The sequence below is a fragment of the Myotis myotis genome, unplaced genomic scaffold (assembly GCF_014108235.1).
Source record: "Myotis myotis isolate mMyoMyo1 unplaced genomic scaffold, mMyoMyo1.p scaffold_m19_p_7, whole genome shotgun sequence".
Classification (NCBI taxonomy): domain Eukaryota; kingdom Metazoa; phylum Chordata; class Mammalia; order Chiroptera; family Vespertilionidae; genus Myotis; species Myotis myotis.
The window spans coordinates 86,376,591-86,397,307 of NW_023416379.1; the positions used below are offsets into that span (position 1 = coordinate 86,376,591).

Consider the following 20,717-nt stretch of genomic DNA (forward strand, 5'->3'; position numbering starts at 1 on the left):
ATGATTAGTGTAGAGGAGAAAGAATCACAAAGTGTTTGCTTTTGTCACTTTTAATACAGCCTGCTTAGGACTGCGGCTGAAGGGCTGGGAAGGGCGGCAGTAGGGTGATGCTGCTGCATGTGCTGGAGAAGGAGCCCTGGGCATAAAGTATTAAAGCAGGCACCCCAGGAGCTCTTCAGAGGCCTTGGCTGGAAACCAGTTAAACATGCCTTCTGAAGGCTAACCTGGCTGTCTCCACAGAGGGAGAACCAGTGGGTGGCAGACAGGATGGGAGACTTGAATTTAGAATCATGTGAATGCATTAAACCTATTCCCCCAAAATGAATTGCATTTTAAAAAAACCTCTTTTGCCCTGACCGGTTTGGCTCAGTCAGCCTGCGGACTCAAGGGTCCCAGGTTCGATTCTAGTCAAGGGGCATGTACCTTGGTTGCGGGCACATCCCCAGTGGGGGGTGTGCAGGAGGCAGCTGGTCGATGTTTCTCATCGATGATTCTAACTCTATCCCTATCCCTTCCTCTCTGTAAAAAATCAATAAAATATATTTAAACAAACAAACAAACAAAAACCTCTTTTACCATAGGGGTAAGTTCTGCAAAGGGATCTAACAATAATAATAATAATCCCCTTACTCTTTTTTTTTTTTGCAGTTCTAGGAGGACTTTGGTCATACAAGGCAGGACTTGCACCGAGACTGGGAATACTAGTATTTCAGCTGGATTAGAATTTCAAAGATCCACGGTAATGTTTTCATTTCAGCTGTTTTCCTTCTGGCACTCATTCTACGAGTCCACAACCAGCACTCACAGATTTGGGATTATTCAGCCCTGGATTGTCTTCTAGCACAGGCATTGTTAAAGGTTGAATCTATTGGCGAAATAAGGCTTTTGTATGTATTGTCTGTGCATTTCCCAGGTCATTTTTGATGCTTACATCGGTTAAGACTCTGGGGACCTAATTTTCTAGAGTCTTTGGGAGGGGGCACATAACCCCATTCACAAATAATCAAGAACTTGCCTGGATACTGTTCTAAGGCCTTTACATATATTAACTCAAACCTCATAACACTACACTGTCGGTACCATTATACCGCTCTTACTTTCAAAGAAACAGAACCAAGTACGATTAGGAAACTTGTTCAAAATGAGCCTGCACAGCTAACCATTGAGCCACACTACCTCTCTGCTGGCAGTGGGCCAATCATGGAGGGGTTCTTTGAAGACGATACAAGCATCCTTGGCTGTGTAGCAGCAATACCCTGAGTCCCATAGCCCCAATCCACCTCTGCAGGTTTTGGTTTAGGAGCAGGAAAGACCAGGGTGTGAATTTCCGCCTTGACCTCAGGCAATGTACTTACTCGCTGTCAGCGTCAGGTTCTTTATCTGTGCCAGGGAGGAGCTTAGATTAAAAGACCTCTCCTCGCTTTACGCGTGTGTGGGTGTGTGCAGGGGGTGGGAGGTGGAGGGGCTGAGGTTTCTGGGCGGTGCGCTGCTTTTTCCAGGTCTTGAGGGAACGGTGTTTTGAGGTTCCGTCCTGGCCCACTCCCTCCCTGGAGGTCAGGCCCCAGGCAGCGACGGCGCTCCGGCGGGGCTGTTCCTCCTCCGCGGGGAAAACGGCCGCCACCGCCGGGAGGTGTAGGGTGGGCTTTTCCTCCGAGGGAGTTAGGGATGACTGTATCCTCGGGACGGCTTGCTTCTTGGAGGCAGGGGCAGTCGAGCCGAGCCCAGAAGGTCCAGCAGGAGTCAGTAAAAAGGGGTGGAAGGGGAAGGGTGAGCGTCCCCCACCCCACCCCCAGCCGCAGAACAAAGAAGCGCGGCCGGCTTACAGTAAAGGAGGAGGAGCTGTGAGCGTGGAGAGGTCGGTAGAGGCGAAATCACACCGGAGCTGCAGGGCTTGGCTTTATTCTAAGAGCAACTGGGAGGGGTTTGGAGGAATGAAGGCAAGAGTTTGAGAAAGACTCCGGGAGGCGCTTGGGCAGAGGGGGTCGGATCGGGGCGGGGGGCGGGGGGGGGAAGCGGCAGGAGGCTATCACAGAAGCTGCCCGGTTGGAAGATGACCGACGATGGAGGAAAGGGGGAGCGGGCACCTGGCATCTGAGCCTTTCTCAGTCTCCGCGACACTGTGCGCCATCCCTGGACTCTCTCGGCTTCTGTGGCAGGGCCCAGAGGGGGCTGGGCCCCGGCCCAATTCTCAATGAGAAGAGCCCAGAATCCGCTCCCCTTCGGAGGGCTCTCTGGTCCAGGCGCCCCGGAACTGGGAGAACGTATCACTGCCGAAGACGGAGAACCGTTACCCCTCGAAATACACAAGAACCTCCACCGTTTTTGGCAGCAGCGTCCTCCGCCCATGACCTCATGCTTGAAGCTCCTATATAGCCTTCCCCCGCCCAGTCCACACCCAGCGCCGAGTGGGGGGAGGGTGGGGGAGAGTGGCCAAGATCTGGGTAGCGGGAGCACCTTATTTATCCAGTGTGACTTCTGGGGAATGGGGTGCAATGATCTCCCCTAACTGCAAAAATGCCTGGTCTAACTTTCCCTCGAGCAAAAAAGATTCGCTGTCGTTTGCCCTCGATGGCTAGATACCTCGAGGCGGTCTGTTGAGCCGAACCATCTTTGGTTCACGTTTCCTCGGACGAGAAAGCACACCTGGAAATGCTGGGTCCCAGGCCGGACCGACAGGCGGCCGCGCTGTCGCGGGACCCGGGGCCGCCCTGTTCTCGCCCTCCTGGCGCCGCCGAGGTTTGAACCCCCGGCTCGCCTTTCAGCCCGCGCCCTGCCCCCTGCTCGCAGCTGCTCTCGGTTTGGGTGCAGCGGTTTCCCCCGCAGAGGAGGAGGAGCAGGCAGCGCGAGGAGCGGCTCCGGCTCGGGTTTCTGCACCAATGCCGAGCGGCCCCGGGCGGCCCCCGGCGGCCGTCCCTCCTCCCCGGCACCACGTTCCACAGTCATGGCGCGCGAGGAGGGGCGAGCGCGCTCCGCGGCAGCACCCGCACCCCCTCCCCTCAGCTGCCCAGCCCGGCCCCTCTCCTAGGCAACCTCCCTCCCCGGCCTGCTGCGCAGCGGAGATGGAGACCCCTCCCCAGAGAGCTGCGTTTCCAGCGCCGCCTGCAGCACCCGCTCCCCGCCCCCATCGGGGCGGAGGAATGGAGCCGCGCGCTTCGCGAATCTCCAGCCCCTTCCCCGGAGCGCCGGCCTCTCTCCCAGCCCCACCGAAGCCGGGGCGCAGTGCGGGGGGGCGGGGGGGAGTAGGTGCAGACCGGCTCCCCGCAGCCCACCTCGACCATGGCATCTTTGCAACCCCTTTAACAAAATAAACCCCGAACCCAAAGCCCAGTCGTTAGACTGCAAAGCGCGTTACAATAACCGGGACGGCTACGCAGGAAGCAATCCTGCCCTGGTCCGGGGCTAAGGCGGCAGCTTCCCGGCCGCGCCGCCTTCTCCTGGGCCTCGATTTTCCGGCCTCGCCGGGGAGTCCGCCACATCTCGATTTGCAGACAGGTCCCGCGCGGGGCCCCAGCGCGGTCCTCGCCCCCCGCCCCATCCTGGTCCAGGCTCTCTCCAGCCTACAAAAGGTGCCACCTCATGCACATGCAGAGCAAACAAATAAGGCCGGCAGCGCGATGCCGGGAACGCTGCGAACAATGCGCGGGGCGGCCCGCGACCGCCGAAGCGAGGCGCCCCGGGGGACACGGGGCGCAGGCGGGGGCCGCGGCGTAGGACCCGCCGGCCCGGCGCTGGACACCTTACTTCCTGCTTCCCCGCCCGCGGCCAGACCCAGCTCTGCGGAGGGATATCTCTCCCCTCTTCTGTCCCCCTCTCTCCCTTCCCCCGCCCTCCCCCCTTTTTTGCTTCTGCTCCCCCCCCCCACCCCGCCTTTCTCCTTTTGCAAGAAAATAATTTGACAGTCGATTTGCTGACAGGGGAGGAATTTGCATCCTGGATTAAAAAAAAAAAAAAAAAGACCGAGAGGAGCTTGGGAACGGTTGCTAGGGGTGGGTAAAGGGTGAAAAAAGGGGGGCGCCGGGGAGCAGATAAGGAGGGTTAAGGGAGGGGCGAGGATGGGGAGCAATGCGAAAGGTAAGGCCAGGTTACCGCGGCTCGGCCCCGAGTGGGCTGCGGCCGGGGGAGGGGCGAGAGATACATATGTATTTCTGTCTTCTTAGCACACCCCCTTCCCTAAGCGATGGCTGAGAGGCGGTGCATGCAGACGGGGAGTAAGTTTCCTGAAGGGGAGGGTGGATGCACGCGCGCGGCCCCGCGCTGCAAATTTCCACCGGGGAGGGAGAGTGGCTGGATGCGGAGAGTTTGGAGTTGCTTGCGGCGGAGGGCAGGAAGGGGAGCAGGGCCGGGAAGGGGGTTGGCGGGCGCTATCTCTGGGAGTAAGTTTCCAGGATCGGGAGAGCCTGCACGCTTGCTCGCTAGTAAGTTTTTGGCCGGGGAGGGCGAGTGGGGAGGAGGAGAGGGAGGGGTGCATGCATATAGAAGGGGGGAGGGGGGAGCAGATTTCCTGCGGGGAGGCTGAATGCATATGGAGAGTAGATTTCCTGAAGGGAGGGTGGAGGCAGAGACGGACCGAGTAAGTTTCTTGCTCGGGTGGTGGCGGAGGTGGTGGGTTGGTGCTTTGGTAACGCTGAGCTTCCTACCGGGGTTGGGGAGCACGCTGTTGGGTGGGGGTGGGGGATGCAGGGCCGGGTTCCCTGCTGGGGAGAGGGGCTTGCATCTGGGGAGTATGTTTCCTGGCGGAGCGATATTTGTTTACTGGCTGAGGGCAGTACTGTAAGTGAGTAGCGCTTCGAGGAGGCGGCTCTGACATAAATTAATATTGAAATTACTCCATCAGCTCTGCTTCTCCCCCATCTCACCCCCCAAGCGGAGACTGGTCTTCTTGTCGGATTGCCCATGCACTTGTTGCAGAAACAGCCAAGGTAGGCAAGAAGCTTATTAAGTTTCATTTTTTTAAAAAAAAATTAGTTGGGGGGGATGCTCGGTGAGAAGATGGGGGAGGGGAAGGAAAAGTCTCCCCCCCCACTTCTTTACTTTCAGTATGTTAACCGGGCCTTCTCTCTGCTTCCCTTCTTCTCTCTTCCCCCTCGGTGCTGCACGGCATCCCAGCAAAGGGGGAGGGGTGCGAGCGGCGCTAAAATTGGCAGATCGGGCTTAAAGGGTGGTGGTGGGGCTTGCACTTGAAGGGTGTGATGCTATAAAGCCTTCATTCTTCCAGCCAAGAAACCGCAGGACCCTAGGGATGTGCCTTTTGGGGCTTTGAACATGATGCATGTATGTATATACATGCGCCTGTGGGCTCTTTGGGGGCCCGAGTACCCACCAGAAGTTAAAAGTGGCCACCCGGACGAGGGAAATGTGTGGGGGGTAAACCTGCCCCTCCAGTCTTAACTTCAGTTTGGGAGTTGTTGCTGGTGATCTAAATAAATAGATATTAGAAAACCACCCATTCACTGGGGGAGGCCGAGAGCACCTGGCCCGTGGCCTCCGGGCAGCCCTGGGCTGGGGCATGTGCGCCTGCCATCCCTACGTGAAAAGAAAATGACATTCTGGTTCCTCCGTGGGGCTTGGGCTGGCCTGCGAGAGCCAGCTTTGTGGAAACTTCCCAGACCCGGCGGCTCTGGCAAGTGGAAGTACGTGTTGAAGCCGGTTGCTAACAGCGTGGCCTGGGCTGTCTTGGGAAGTGCATGGGAGTGATGCTTAGGAATGAGGGATCCAGGGATGGCTGAGGAGTTCTTTAAAAAAATGCCTCCCGGGCCGGGTGGGTGCGCTTTTTAGCAGGCCTTGGAGCAGAGCGTTAAGAAAGGAGTTTTCGGTTGTCCCAGTTGGTACCAACCTTCGGCATCATTAACCGTTTCAAGAAAGCAGTCTGGCGACCGACGACGACGGGGTTTGGTGCCCACTGGGAGGATAACCAGCAGAAGTACTCAGCGGTTTACCAGTTAACCAGCAGTCTCTGCTCCTCCCTGCCTGTTTTCCTGGTGCTCAGCCTGCTGGTTTCTGCAGATGGGTGGTTGTAGGTCTTGGCTGTCAGGTACCTGGATTATGCTGGGAGTTTTAACTTTGCCAGGATAATTTTAGCACCAGAGGTTCAAACCCAGGCATGCTTAGTAGGGTCAGGGAGTAAACACTAGGCAGACTGGTTAACTAAAGTTGGTTAAGCTTTCTGCAGTTCTGTAGCCAGGCTCAATTCTAGCAGGGGAAATAATGGGATTAAAAATATTTCTCTGCGTGTTACGGATGGACAGTGCTTTCTTTCCTTCCTGTTATCAGATTTCCAGATTGAGAATTGGTTATTTGGCAGCTTGAGAGCTGAGTTAGTTGGGAAATAAATATTGCCATTTATCAAATGTTCCTAACTAGGCATTCGTTAAACAAATTAGCTATTAATTTTCCCCTGCTGAAAGTCTGCGTCTGGTGGTGTCTATTGCTGGGAAGGTAAACACAATCTTTATGTGTGTTTATCCCAGGATAGTGGAATTATTGACATGGCTACCCTCGAAGCCAAGAGCAGTCATTCAGGTTTTTTTTTTTTATTCTTATAGTTATGAGATTTATTTTATTGTCTTGCTTTGGCCATTAATCAAGTCACAGTAGCTTTTTTTTCTCTTCTGCTGGGAATGTTCTTGTGGTAATAAAGGTTTGAAGGCCCATGAATCATAATTCATTCTTTTAAAAATATTGTGGTGATTGTCAGGATTTGATTTATAGGAATTGATACAGGGAGTGACACAGCTCTTTGGGCCCCGCCCTTTTAGGCATGTCCGTTTTTGCCAAAGATTTGTTGAGAAGCCAGCTTGACATCTGAAAAAAAGAGCGCTTCCGTCTGCTTTATGGGCATTGAGAAGATTAATTTTACAGGTTCCATAGTAAACACGAGTCTTTTCACAGCTTGGTAAGCAGGCTTCCACATAGCAGGCGTGTGTTAATATCACATAGCATTTATGTGAGCTTGCTGTGAAAACAGTTGTTCTATGAACTGTGTGGAAAGTACTCCGTTTGGCTTCCTTTAACCCGCTTGGGCCTGTGGTTTTTGTTGAGGTAGGAGCATTAATGATAAGGGAGGGGACTGCTGCTTATATCATAAAGTGTGTGATCACAAAAGCCAAGCTTATGTATCATATTCTTTTTCCTATCCTTTGATGGTTGGGTTGGTCGTAATAATCAAAAGCTTTGTTTTCTTGGGAAAAGTATAAGGATTCTCCATAAAGTTGATTAATCAGAAAGTATTGACGTTGTTTTGCATTCAGTGGTTGCCTCGAGTTTATAGTATTTGAAAAGTGACCAAGAACTTTTAAGGTGGTTTGCTCACAGCAGGGGGGAAATGTCCAGTCTAGCATTTCTGGACTTCAGATTTTTTTTTTTTTTAAATTAGGAGCGCACAGTTTGATCCATGAGTTACATCTGTGTCTGAAATTCTGTCATTCGGTCTTGTGGAGAGAGCTCTCCAGAAAAGTCTCTGGAGGTCTTGACAGTGTCTTCCTGGGCCAACGGCCAAATTGCTTCATGGACTTGTGCTGAGTTGATTAACTTCCGTTTTTGTCTTCTCATGGAGAGAGTGGAGTTGTACCTTGGCATTCCAAAAAAGACTCTTGAGTGGCCTGGTTATCTTGACCATCAACGCAAGGAAAAACTTAGGAAAGCCTGCCACCGACCGTCTTGGGGAAAAAAAGGGCATGGTTGATACGCAATTATATGTGTTAATAGAGAGTGGCGCCAAAAATAATTTCAGTTCATCTTGGAAGTTTCCCCTGCAACCAGCTGGCTCACCTGTCTAATTATGCTTGGTCAAATCTAAGGTTAATTGAGCAGACCAGAAAGCCTAGTTGTGGCTTTACCCACTGTCTGGGGAAAATTCACACGTGGGTAATTGGAATTTGGTGGTATATTTGCCATAGGGTTCATGGTAATGATATTGTATTAATGTCGCTTCTGGGATATCTCATATTTCACTGTGGGCATTTTTTGGGGGGAAGGCTCTTGATGTTTTTATTGACTTTGAACATTCACATGTATAGTAAGGATCCAGACAAGTGACTCAGACCCCAGGCAGTACAAATTTGTGCTGATTGTTCTGCTCTAAAAGCAGTCGAATTCAGCTCATTTTATTTCTGACCTCATAAAACTGTGATTTAGGGAGGAGAGAGGGTTAGGATCAGCTAGGATCTTGTGGATTAGTAATATTTCTGAATTTGCATGTTTAAGGGGAACCAATAAAATAAAGAGGATATTACACAGTTGCTTTCTTTTGTGGGGAGAGGGAGACAAGAGCAGCTGGATCTGTTCTTGGCATGCTTTTCAGCGAGGCTACTGTGGCGTTTTAAGGAATAATACAGGCTTGAGAACATGAGTTTGATTCCATGGCTCTCTTAATCTGTTTTTATTTTTTCTGGGTTAAATAAAATACAAAACAAAAAGACCTTGTGGTATTTTATAAGGATTTTCAAGTTCTCTGGGTAGCTGCTTGTAGGGCCTACTGGTTAATTAGGGTTTACTGAGGAAATGGATGATTTTTGCTTTTTCCTCATGGAAGACAAGCTGAGAATGGGTGGGGTATGCTGAGCTATTGGGCTTTTGGTTTAGCAATATTAAAACGTTTTTGTTTTGTTTTGTTTTGTTTTTTGATAGAGAGGAAGGGGGGGGGGGGGAAAGAACCCATGTGCCTAAATGGCAGCGATAAGTCTAGGCTCATAGACGGTAACAGTTATTTTCATGCCATGGCTGACTGGTTTATTCATTTGTACATTCGGCAGTTACTTACTGAGCACCCATTCTGTGCTAGGCCCTAAGTTTAGACGCTGGGAATATGTTGATAATTCAGAATATAATTATCTCCCTCTACCCATCCCCCACCCCTCTCCCTAGTTTACAGTCCAGAGGGGAGGTTGACATGTAAAGGAATAGATATTGCAAAATGTGATAAATGCTCTGATGAAATCCCAGGGAGAGGTGACCTGGACTTACTCCGCTAGAGCAGCCTAGGAGAGCCTCTCTGGGGATTAGGGTGGGAGAAGCAGAGGGCACCAGACAGCCTGGGTGGAAGGCCTTTGGCTTTGGCCATTGAAGAGAGGCGCGGGTGGATAACGGGAGGGAGAGAGGGCACAAGAGATGATTGACCAGGCAGGGCTCTGGGGGCCTTGAAAGGTTTGGGTTTCATCCGAAGTGCAGTGGGAAGCCATTACAGTGAGAAGGGACACCCCTACCCAATGCATTGGTGGAGAGGGGCAGGTGTGGAATTGGGGAGCACAGTACTGTGGAAGTTGGAGCAGGTCACGGGGGGAGGTGACAGAAGGTGAATGGAGGGGAGCAGGTGGGTGCCAGACGCACATTGAAGGTAGAATGGGCAGGGCTTGGGGATGGATTTGGTGGGGGTTGGGGAGGAGGAATCTAGGATAACAGGTTTCTGACCTGAGCAGTTGGGTAGATGGGTGGTGCTATTTGCTGAGATGGGGAAGAGGGAGAGGGAGGGGAGCAGAATCACGCTCCCTGGAATCTGAGATGCCTGTTGGACTCAATGAGATGTTAAGCAAGCGGTCTGATACGAGCATCCAGTGTCAGAGGACTGGCCAGGCAAGAGATGAAAATGTGGGAATCATCAGCCAGGGGGTGGTATTTTAATGCAGGAGACTGGCGGACATGTCCTAAGGAGTCTGGAGGGAAAAGGCGATGCATACGAGTGTGCCGTGAGATAAGGCCGGGAAAGTCACCAACGGATTTGGCAAAATGGAAGCCATTGGCAACTTTGGGAACAGTCTCAGTGGAGTGATGGATTGGGCAGAAGCCAGGTTGGAGGGGTTGGCCGGGGAGTGGGAGGCGAGGAACTGGTAGTGGCATGTGTAGACAACTTTTGGGCACAGCTGGACTCAGAAAGGGGGCCAGAGGAATGGAGTGGGAGTTGGAAGGACATGGGGTAGAGGGACGGGGTTTTTTGAGGCCCTGGTGGTATATTTGTGTGCTGATGCGAAACAGTGGAGAGGAGATGGTTGATCAAGAGCAATGGGTTGGGTCCCCTGCGCAAAAACCCTCGAGGCCTGTGGGGGGAGATCGGCTTTTCTTGGAGGAGGGACACGTCCTCCGTCCTCCGTGTGGCCAGAGAGCAGGTGTGGGAAGGTGAGGGAGCTGCACTGGGGCCCTGAGGTGCTCTTCCTCTCCGGGCTGAGGCCGCACCCTCCCTGGGAAGGGCTTTGGGCTCAGGACTTGAGTCCTACCGGAGCCTGCAAGGGTTAAGACTGCATCAGAAAATTGTGCTGCATTTTTTTTTTTTTTTTTTTTTTTTAGCATTTGACTGCATTACTGAGCAGCACAGAGGAAAGAGCAGACTCTTTCGCTTGGAAAAGAGTCTTCAGTTAAAGTAATTTGGGCCTCACCTTAGATTTATTTGAAAACTACGATTGGAAAAAGACCTCCATGATGTTCAGCCCTGTTCTAAAGTTGGTGGGCCTTGCGTCATATGTTTGGAACAAGAAGCTCCAGAAAAAAAGGGCAGAGATCTGCCTCTCCTTCAGGCTGCCTTTCACAAAAAAATATGCCATGGACTGCCCGCCCCTGTGCCAAGCATGGGGTCTGCATGGGAGGTGGGTGGGGGAGGAGAGAGAGTCAGAAAACCCGGGGTGCGGTCCAGCTCCATCTTTGCTCTGGACAAGGGGGCCTCTGAGCCTGTCTCCACATCTGCAGAAGGAGGGTGATGAGGGTGATACCATCTGTCGCCTCCCTTCTCAGACTTGTGAGGATGGGATCAGATAATGTACGGAAAGTGCTATGTAAACTGTAGCAGGCAGCAGCGAGGTGAATTGAACTTCAGCCAGATCTTCTTCTCAGATACAAAAACCTGACAACCAATGAAACCCGTCCCTGAACTTCCCAAAGCGTCTACTAAAAGCTGTTCACCGTGTTCACTCCCATTTATGTTTCCCCCTCGAAGCTACTTTCTATTTGGGGTTTTCAGGGCCTCTGTGATCCCTTTGGCGAAACTGATCTCACGGTTGGAAGGCAGGCATCAGAATGCGGGCGGGGAAAGGTCAGTCAGTAGAGGTTCAAACTCTGATTCCATATTTAGAACCTGAGACCTGTCCACCCAAAGGGCCAGACTTACTTGGTTTGTGAACTGGGTGCAGGGGAACCTTGAACCTACCCAAGAAACCTGACTGTGGTCCCCCGCTGTGAGCGATCTTCGTTTTGGCTCAGCGTTTGTTTTTTGCAAATGAAAACTGTTGTGTATACTGACTCTACCTACAAAACAGTCCTTTAACCTTTAGTCTTACTGTGTATGCTGGGAAGTCATTTCCGGTTTTAACAAATAGCCCATGCCCTAGCCAGTTTGGCTCAGTGGATAGAGCGTCAAAGGGTCCCAGGTTTGATTCTGGTCAAGGGCATGTACCTCCGTTGCAGGCTCCTCCCCGGCCTGGGCCCTGGTCGGGGCACGTGCAGGAGGCAACCAATTGATGTGTTTCTCTCACATCGATGTTTCTCTCTCTCTCTTCCACTCCCTCTAAAAAAAAAAAAAATCAATGGAAAAATATATTTGGGGGAGGATTAACAACAATAACAAAAATAAAAAATAGCCCATACTTTCCCCTAATCAGACCCTGGCGTCTGCTCAGTAGGGTGAGGCTCTCCTTTTTTCTTTCTACATTAATTTTTATCATGAAAAATCTTCAAACGTATACAAAAGCAGACAGTAGTACAATGAACTCCCTCGTGCCCCTCACCTGGATTCGGCGGGGAGTCAGCTTTTGCACACCTGTGGGTAACAGGACCTTCTGGATTTATTTGTGTAATAAATACAAGTTGTCATTTTTGAGAGATCAGTGGAACCGATATCAGTCTGGTTTCATAGAGAGGGGAAAACAAACAGCAAAATATCAGAGAGGGAGGAAATGGATGCCGCCATCGAAATAACTAGTGTTTACCTAGGTCCAAAGCCTCTTTGACTTGTCCTATTTTATCGGTGCCTTGCGACAACCATAGGAGGTAGATATTATTCCCATTTTACAGCCGAGGAAAGTGAGGCTCAAGAAGTAGAATTGAAAAAATATAAATAAGCGATTAACCTGGAGTCATATGACCTGCCAGCTTTCAAAGCCCGGGTTTAATGCCCAGAATTTAAATGGTCTCCAAATTTCATTGCACTCTCAAATAGATATTGCTATACAGTATTAAGTAAGAATGGGATAGAATATATGTGAGAGATTATGGAAACCAAAACGTGCATCTGGGAATTTCAGGCTTATAAGTCTAGTGACCTTAGTTGGAAATAGATGATTTCAGCGTGTTTGGGGCATTACATTTTTAAAAACTTGAATTGTCTGGTTCATTCTGGAGCACACAGCTTTAAGCCTGCCTCATAATTAAAGCCAAAACTTGACTTTAACAAATCACATGGCTATTCTCCATCAGCCTCCTACGCTCAGCCCAGTCCCTTCTGTGGGGCCCCTCAGTGGAGGAACCAGGACAGTCCGTGGTTGTTTTTAGATAGTGTGGCCTTCAGGTCTCCAGGCCCTGGCTTTGGACATACTGGGCCTTGGGCAGTGTGCTGCCTTGGGAAGCTTCCTGAGGGTCTCAGGGGTCTTTGTCATAACAAAGGCTGCTCCGAGGGCTTCTCTTCATCTTTGGGAAGTTGCCTCCAACCTAACTTCTTTGCACAATTTTTTAAAAGGAAAAGAAAAAAAAAAAAAGATGGATTTGATGCCCAGGGAGTTTTAATAAGCGTGTCCTTTGAGTTCCCTCTGTTGTCATCACAGTGGGAGATACCAAGCTCCCTTAGAATTCAGCCAAAGGATGCCAGTAATTGAGGCTGATTATTAAGCATTGGGACTTGTTCACTCTTCTTTTCTTTCTTTTTTTAAAAATATATTTTTATTGATTTCAGAGAGGAAGAGAGAGGGGAGAGAGAGATAGAAACATCAATGATGAAATAGAATCATTGATCGGCTGCCTTTCTGCACGCCCCCTACTGGGGATCGAGCTGGCAACCCTGGGCATGTGCCCTTGACCGGAATCGAACCTGGGACCCTTTGGTCCACAGGCTGACACTCTATCCACTGAGCCAAACCAGCGAGGGCTTCTTTTTTAGTTGGGTGAACACATATGAGCCAAGGGGTTTTCCTGGGGAGCCACAGGAGGTAGGACATTTAGGGGTGTCTTTCCTTTTGAAGTGTCTGAGCTTCTTCAGAAACCAGCCTGAAAGTCAAACAGCTTCACTGTGCGGACACTCATTCCTGAAGCCCTTCTTGAGGGCCCTGTGTGCCTGCTTGTGGGTTAGGGCTTGTGGGTGGGCTGGAGGGGGAGCTCTTGGGCTCTGCAGCCCTGGGTGCTGTTGGCATACTTATCACTGGGCGTGTCTTCCACCCCTTCTAGACTGCCCTGGGGAGGGCAGAACTGGGTCATTCATTCTTACGCCCCCAGCACCCAGCACCGAGCCTGGCACTAGTTACTGCAATATAAACGCTCACTTTATTTAAGAATCAGCTTCTTCTTGTTGTTGTTGTTTTGCCTTCGGTTTGCTCTCCACTGGTTGTTGTTGGAGGAGAAACCCAGGCCTCTCTGCCACCAGGGTCAGTTCTTGCAGCCGCTGAAGGAGATCAGACTAGAGAAATGTTTCCTCCCTCTTGCTTTCGTGGCCTCACAGCCTTTAGCTGGGGTGGTTTAACTGAGCTCTGAAATGCAAATGCGGCCCCATCCCCCATCCCTTTTAATAAGTGACATTTTGTTAAATCAGTTATTCAAGGCCTTATCTATATTTCTGTCTGTGCTGGCTTAGTCAAAATAGGAAAGAGAGTGAATATTAGATTTCTTCCCGCCCCTCCTCCCTCCCTCCCCTCTGAGCAACTCTGCATAAGATTTCTGATAGGGGAGGGGTGCCGTGTCCTTGAAGAAGTAAACGCTGCACGCAGAAAAAAATGCGGAGGGCTTTGACTTGTAGCGAATGCTGTTTTTCAGCAGCTGTGATTTTTCCATTTTTCTTTTTCTTTCTGTTTTGATTAGTGGAACTCATTGTGCTTCAGGGTTGGGATTGCGTTGGGGGAGGGTGCAGAGAGAGAACAGCGTTTACTGGGCGAGCTCGAGTTGGGGAGGAGGTAGGGGAGAAGGGATTTATTGAAAATATATGTCTACTTCTGCTATGATAAAGCGGCGGGCATGGAAAAATGCAAGGGGGAAATCATTATTGTGGTAATGTAGGCAGGGCGCGCTTTCTCATTAGCAGAGCTTAGCCCACGTGGAGGAGGAGGCTGCCTGGCTGCTTTGAGAGTTGGGGTATTCAATAATAGCAGAAACTCAGGGGATTGTCTCCCCCCCCCCCCCCCCCCCGCTCACCCCCTCCAGCTGCCTTCTCCTTTCTTTCTCCCATCAGTTTGTAACCTTTTCGAAGCTGCTTGTTGGATTCCATGGCTCCTTCCTCATCCCTGCCACCCCAAGATGCTGTAGGACGGCTTCGCTTTTCAAGTTAGAGGGAAATAAAATAAATTTCCTCTTGGGAACTCGAGAAGAATTTTGGCAACACGTGATGAGTCAGAGATTGGATTATGTCCATCCCAGAGAGCACCAAGGAGCAGCTATTTAGGGGCTCCGGAATTTGCATATGGGGGTTCCAAACTGCTTGCTACTGTTTACAGAGAGCTTACTGTGTGCCTGGCACTGTGCAGGTGTGTATTCATTCAGCCTCCCAACAACTGTAAGAGGCCGAGGTGATGCCCACGTTTCCCTCGAGGAAACGGGCTCAGAGCATTCCAGCACCCAGCTTAAGAACACGCAGGTGCTGAGTGGCGGAGCTGGTCCCCAGAACCAGGACTAACTCCAAGGACTGGCTTCTGATCATTCGATTTGCTGCCTTTAGAAGCTGGCTAGTCACTTCCCCTGTTCAGATCTCTAGGTTCGGAAACCCGGGCAAAATAGAGGCACTGCAAGGCCCGGGGTGGACCGTGATGGGAGGGTGGGCAGGGTGTTCGTGAGGACTCATCCGCGCGGTCATTCATTCTAAGGAAGGTGGAGGTTAGAGACTCACATCTTCATTAGAAGAGGTGAATACCCCGCCCCCGCCCCTGCCAGGCCACTTGTGCATCAAGCATTTATTATTGAGTGCCTCCCCTGTGCCAAGAGGGTACCAGTGGCTGGAAACACCAGGACAAGGAAGGGACAGAGCTCAGAGCCTAGTAGAGATGGTTATGAGGACATATACATATGATTCACTGTGATGCCTGCCTAGGAAAAGGCAACATGTAGAAGTAGAACGTGCAAGAGACGGTACGAGCAGCCAGGGAAGCCTTCAGAGGGAGGTGGGACAGGGTGGCCTTGTGGGGGTTCAGTGGGGGCTTGCCGGGGAGACAAGGGGGAAGGAACAGCATGGCGAGTGTAAGAAGCCACATGCAGCCTGGCCTGACCGAAATGTTACTTCAAAACTTACCTACTGAACTTCATGTCTATCAGCTTCAGTTTAATGCTCTAGAACCGTGCTGTCCAACATGGTAGCTGTGAGCCATGCATGGCTGTTTACATAGAAGTTAATTAAAAATTAAGTAAAACGAACGGTTCAGCTCCCCAGTTGCACTAACCACTTGTCAAGTGCGCAGTAGCCACACGTGGCGAGTGGCTGCCATGTTGGAAAGCATCTAGAACGTTTGCATTGGTGCAGAAAGTTCTGTGAGCTAACACTTTTCTGCTCGGTTTCTTCTGCAGGGAATGTCTCCTCCTTTGCCCCTCATCTGGCTCATTCCCGCTTCCTCCAGGGGCCTGCCCTAAGCACCCCAGCCTAGGCCTCCCCCCCCACTGTCCATCTGCATCGCAACAATCCCTCTCTGTGTCTGTCTCCCCCACAGGACTTCTGGCTTCTTCAGGGTGTAAGCCAGGTCTTGTGCATCCTTGTGCCACGTCCTGTTTATCATTGTGTCCCCAGGACCCCGCTGGGGTCTGGCACGCGGGACACTGCAGTGACAGGTGCAGGTGATGGGGCTGAGAGGTGGGCAGGGACTGGGCAGGGAGGGCCTGGTGCCATGTTATGGAGCTTGGTCTTGACCCTGTAGGCAGTGGGAGTCACGGTGGGTTTTAGTGAGGAGGGCTGTGTGGGGGGATGGGGTCAAGCCTGCTTTATGTATTAGAAAGATTACTTGAGAGGTGTGGAGGACAGGCTGGAGCCACTGAGCTCGTAGATCAAGAGATGAGTTAGAAAAGTGCTGGGGTGCCTGCATGACCCTGGGCAAGTCACTTCAGCTCCCTAAACCTCAGTTTCCTGAAATGGTCACATCTACTTGGATGGGTCGTTGGGAAGATTAATGGCAGAATATACGTAAAACATCAGTGCTGTGTAAGTCAGATGGTGACACGTGCTTGTGGGATGGAAGTCATGGACTCCACAGCCTGCTGAGCAGACTCGTGGCCCCTCCATCCCCTTGCCCTGGTCAGAATGTCACGGCTCAGATTTGCACAACGGTCTCCTGCTTTTAAGGCCCGGAGGAGACGCGATTCAAAGCTTCATTAGAGCTAAGACTTGTTATTCACTGTGTAAATGGTAAGTGAAAGCAGTTCGTAAAGCTTCCTTTTGGGGAGGGAGACTGCAAATAGTACACGGTAATTATAGAAGATTTGGAAAATATTGGCAGGTACCAGGAAGAAAATAAAAATAGTCTTTAATGCCTTCCTATTAGCATTTTAATCATTGCCTCCCAGAGTTTTTCTCTAGGCGGCATAATCTGGGGTCAGACTGCCTGGGTTTGAATCCAGGAACCTTCACTCACTGGAAGGGATAACACTGACCGTAGGGCTGGGTGAGATGAAATGAGATGATGCATGTGAAACATTTAGGGTGCGCCTGGCAGATAGGAAGTTCTCAATAAACACTTGCTATGGCACTATGCTTTAAAATAGTATGAGGGGTATTTTGAATGTGTTTTAATATATTGCTCATTAAGTAAATGTTCCTTAGAAACTATTTTTCTTAAATGGTTGTTTAGCACCCTCTCAGGTGGAGTCTATGGTTACTAAATATTTATTTATTATTTGTTAACTAGTCTCTGTTATTAGAAATTTAGCTTATTTACAATTTTTGACTATTATAAAGAACTAGAGGCCCGATGCACAAAATTTGTACGAGGGGCTCAGCCCTCGCCGCCACAGCTTCGTCTGGAAGGTCGTCCGGACGGTCGTTCTGCTATTCAGTCTAATTAGCATATTAGCTCTTTATTATATAGGATGCTTTGATGAACATCCAGGTACATAAATCTTTGATCACATCTCAGATTCTTTTCTTTTTTTTTAAAAAAAAAAATATATTTTAATTGATTTCAGAGAGGAAGGGAGAGGGAGAGATAGATAGAAACATCAATGATGAGAGAGAATCATTGATCGGCTGCCTCCTGCACGTCCCCTATTGGGGAATCGAGCCTGCAACCTGGGCATGTGCCCCTGACCGGAATCAAACCTGGGACCCTTCAGTCTGCAGGCCGACGCTCTCTCCACTGAGCCAAACCAGCTAGGGCTCAGATTATTTTCTTAAGATAAATTTCTGGAAAGGAGAATTGCTGTGTTAGGAAATAGGCATTTTTAAGGTTCTCGATAACATTTCCTAATTGTTCCTCACAAACTTTAAAAATTGATTTGTGTTTGCACTACTAGCATATGAGAGAGAGTACTCACCTCACTTCATCATTGTTTTGCAACAATGGTAATTCTTGTGTCGCATGGATTACCTTCTAAACAAGACGCATCGCTTCTCTGGGCTTCGTTTCTTCTTTCTGCAAGTTGGGGTGCAGATGTCTCTTGCATGATGACTATTACTTGTTAATTTAGCAAGATCTTTGTGTTTTTGTTGTGGAAAGACTGTGCAGATGACCTGAATTATTACCAGAAGTGATTCTTTCTGCTGAGTTAGGATTTCCTCATGTTTATGGAGAGACAACTTGAGGCGTGCTCTCACACCAAGCACAGTGAGTGAGCGGCCAGTCCCTGTCTGGGGCACAGGATGTGTCTGGTACCTGGCCTGTCTGTGTTGGCCGACCAAAGCATGCTTCACTCGTACAAATGTTGCCAATAACTGGCTGCAGAATTACAGGGTCTCTGTCCAATTTTCTAGGAATTTGTTCTTTTTGAACCTTTGTAAGAAAATGAAGGCTACTTTCACCTCCCTCAAGAAAATACTGTAATCATTTTGTATGAAACCAAATATTGAGGGAAAAAGTTGCTCTGAGAATGCCAAGGAGTATAAAGAAAATGAAAACCAGTCATCATTTCATCATCTTGATAGAACTTCTGCTTCAAAAAGTTGTTTCTTTCTAGTATTTAAAAACAAACAAACACGTCTTTACATAGTTGGATGCTTGCTGTGCGGGATTTTATATTTTGATTTTTAGAGCCTACCCTAAATTAATACTTTAACCATTTCCTGGACGATGCAAGCTTCTCATAACACTTAGACTCCTTTTATGTCCTTAATGCCTTTTGAGGTTCTGTGATTTTTAAAAAAATATATTTGTATTGATTTCTCTTTTAGAGAGAGAGGAAGGGAGGAAAGTAGGTTTATAATTGTGAGTATGTGAAACAGTTTATTCTTGTATTATTATTTATTACTTGCTAGAGGCCCAATGCATGACATTCATGCAAGAGTAGGCCTTCCTTCCCCTGACTGCCAGCGCCAGCTTCCCTCTGGCACCCGGGACCCGGGCCTCCCTCACAGCCCCAGCTTCGTCCGGAAGGTCGTCTGGAAGGACATCCGGTCTAATTAGCATATTATGCTTTTATTATTATAGATTATATTATTTTCCATATGAACAGCTATACAACTACTTTCGCCCCACCCTGCATATTAAATTCCACAAGATGTTATTTTAAAAAGTCAATAACTTAGATTAATCCACATATTTACTCTTTTTTTTTTGTTCTTTCTTTCTTCTTGTATAACCATGCTCAGTTCTTCTCTCAGATTAGTTACCTTCTGTCTGAAGAACTCTGTTTAGTTGTGTGTGTGTGTGGGTGTGCCTGTGTGGGTGTGCCTGTGTGTGTGTGTGTGGGTGTGCCTGTGTGTGTGTGTGTCTGTGCCTGTGTGTGTGTGTCTCTGTGTGTGTGTCTCTCTGTGTGTGTGTGCCTGTGTGGGTGTGTGTCTGTGCCTGTGTGTGTGTGTGTCTGTGTGTGTGTGTGTGCCTGTGTGGGTGTGTGGGTGTGTGTCTGTGCCTGTGTGTGTGTGTGTCTCTGTGTGTGTGTGTGTGTGCTCCTGTGTGGGTGTGTGGGTGTGTGTCTGTGCCTGTGTGTGTGTGTGTCTCTGTGTGTGTGTGTGTGTGTGTGCGCCTGTGTGGGTGTGTGGGTGTGTGTCTGTGCCTGTGTGTGTGTGTGTCTCTGTGTGTGTGTGTGTGCGCCTGTGTGGGTGTGTGGGTGTGTGTCTGTGCCTGTGTGTGTGTGTGTGTGTCTGTGCCTGTGTGTGTGTGTGTGTCTGTGCCTGTGTGTGTGTGTGTGTGTGTGTGTGTGTCTGTGGTGGAGTGTGTTTGCTGGTGTCACAGTTCTCTCAGTTTTTGTTTGAACACCTTCATATTTGGAGAATATTTTCACTGGATATAGAATTCTAGCTTGTCTTTTTTTTTAAAAAATTATCTTTTAAAGATATTCCATTGTCCTCTGGCTTCCTTCATTTCTATTAAAAAGTAATGTTAGTTTTATTGTGGTTCCTTTGAAAGTAACATGTTTGTTCTTGTTAGCTTGGTTTTTAGCAGTTTTACTATGATATGCATAAGTGTGATTCTCTTTGTATGTATTCTTCCTAGAGTTTGGAGAGCTTTCAGAATTCATGGTTTGGTTTTTTATTTTTATTTTTGGAGGGGGGTCAGTTTTAGAAAATTCTTAGGCAGTTCTCTTCAAATACTGCTTTTGCCCCATTATGTCTTTCCTCTTCTCAATTCCTATACATATGTTGGACCCTTTCATGATATTCTTCATGTCGCTAAAGCTCATTTTTATATTTTCTCTGCTTCAATATGAAAAGTTTCTTCTACTGACCTATCCTCCAGTTCGCCAGTCATCTCTTCTGCTACTTCTTATTTGTTGTCAAACCCATGAATTCAATTTTTAAATCGCTTTTATTTTTGTAAATTTTTTATTTACATATAAATAATATATTATAATAATATTTATACATTAAAAATATATATTTATATGTATAATAAAATATTTTGAGTGGATGGCTTCTCTTTATTTTATTTTGAAAATTTATTTTAAATTATAGTTGACATACAATATTATATTCGTTTCAGGTATGTAACATAGTGATTAGACTTTTATATACCTTACGAAGTGATCACCATGGTAAGTCTAGTACCCATCTGGCACCATCCATAGTTATTACAGTATTATTGACTATATTTCCTACGTTAAACTTTACATCCCCATGACTAGTTTTATAACTAGCAGTTTGTATATAATCTCCTTTATTATTTCTGGGCATCCTCCTACCCCTTCCCACCTGGCAACGATTAGTTTGTTCTCCTCATTTGTGAGTTTGTTTTGTTTTTTTCATTTACCTATTTATGTTTAGATTCCTAAGTGAAGTAATATGGCATTTGTCTTTCTCTGGCTGACATGTTTCACTTAGCACAATACCCTCTAGGTCCATCCATGTTGTCACAGATAGCAAGGTTTCATTCTTCTTGATGGTTGAGTAGTATTCCATTGTACATATGTACCACATGTTATTTATCCATTCTTCTGTGGAGGGGATTGTTTTTTACGATTGTGGTTTTCTTTTGGTT

At 48.7% G+C, this 20,717-nt stretch overlaps 1 protein-coding gene across 4 annotated transcripts in view; it reads left to right on the top strand.

The window, feature by feature from the left end:
* Positions 1 to 4,232: 4,232 nt before the first annotated feature.
* TRERF1 (transcriptional regulating factor 1) overlaps positions 4,233 to 20,717 on the top strand; it is a 210,692-nt gene continuing 194,207 nt past the window's right edge. For all 4 annotated transcript variants that reach the window (XM_036317184.1, XM_036317185.1, XM_036317187.1 and 1 more), the window contains exons 1-2: positions 4,233 to 4,415; positions 4,835 to 4,919. The gene's annotated coding sequence lies outside the window, so the exon portion shown is untranslated. The remainder of the gene's footprint in view (positions 4,416 to 4,834; positions 4,920 to 20,717) is intronic.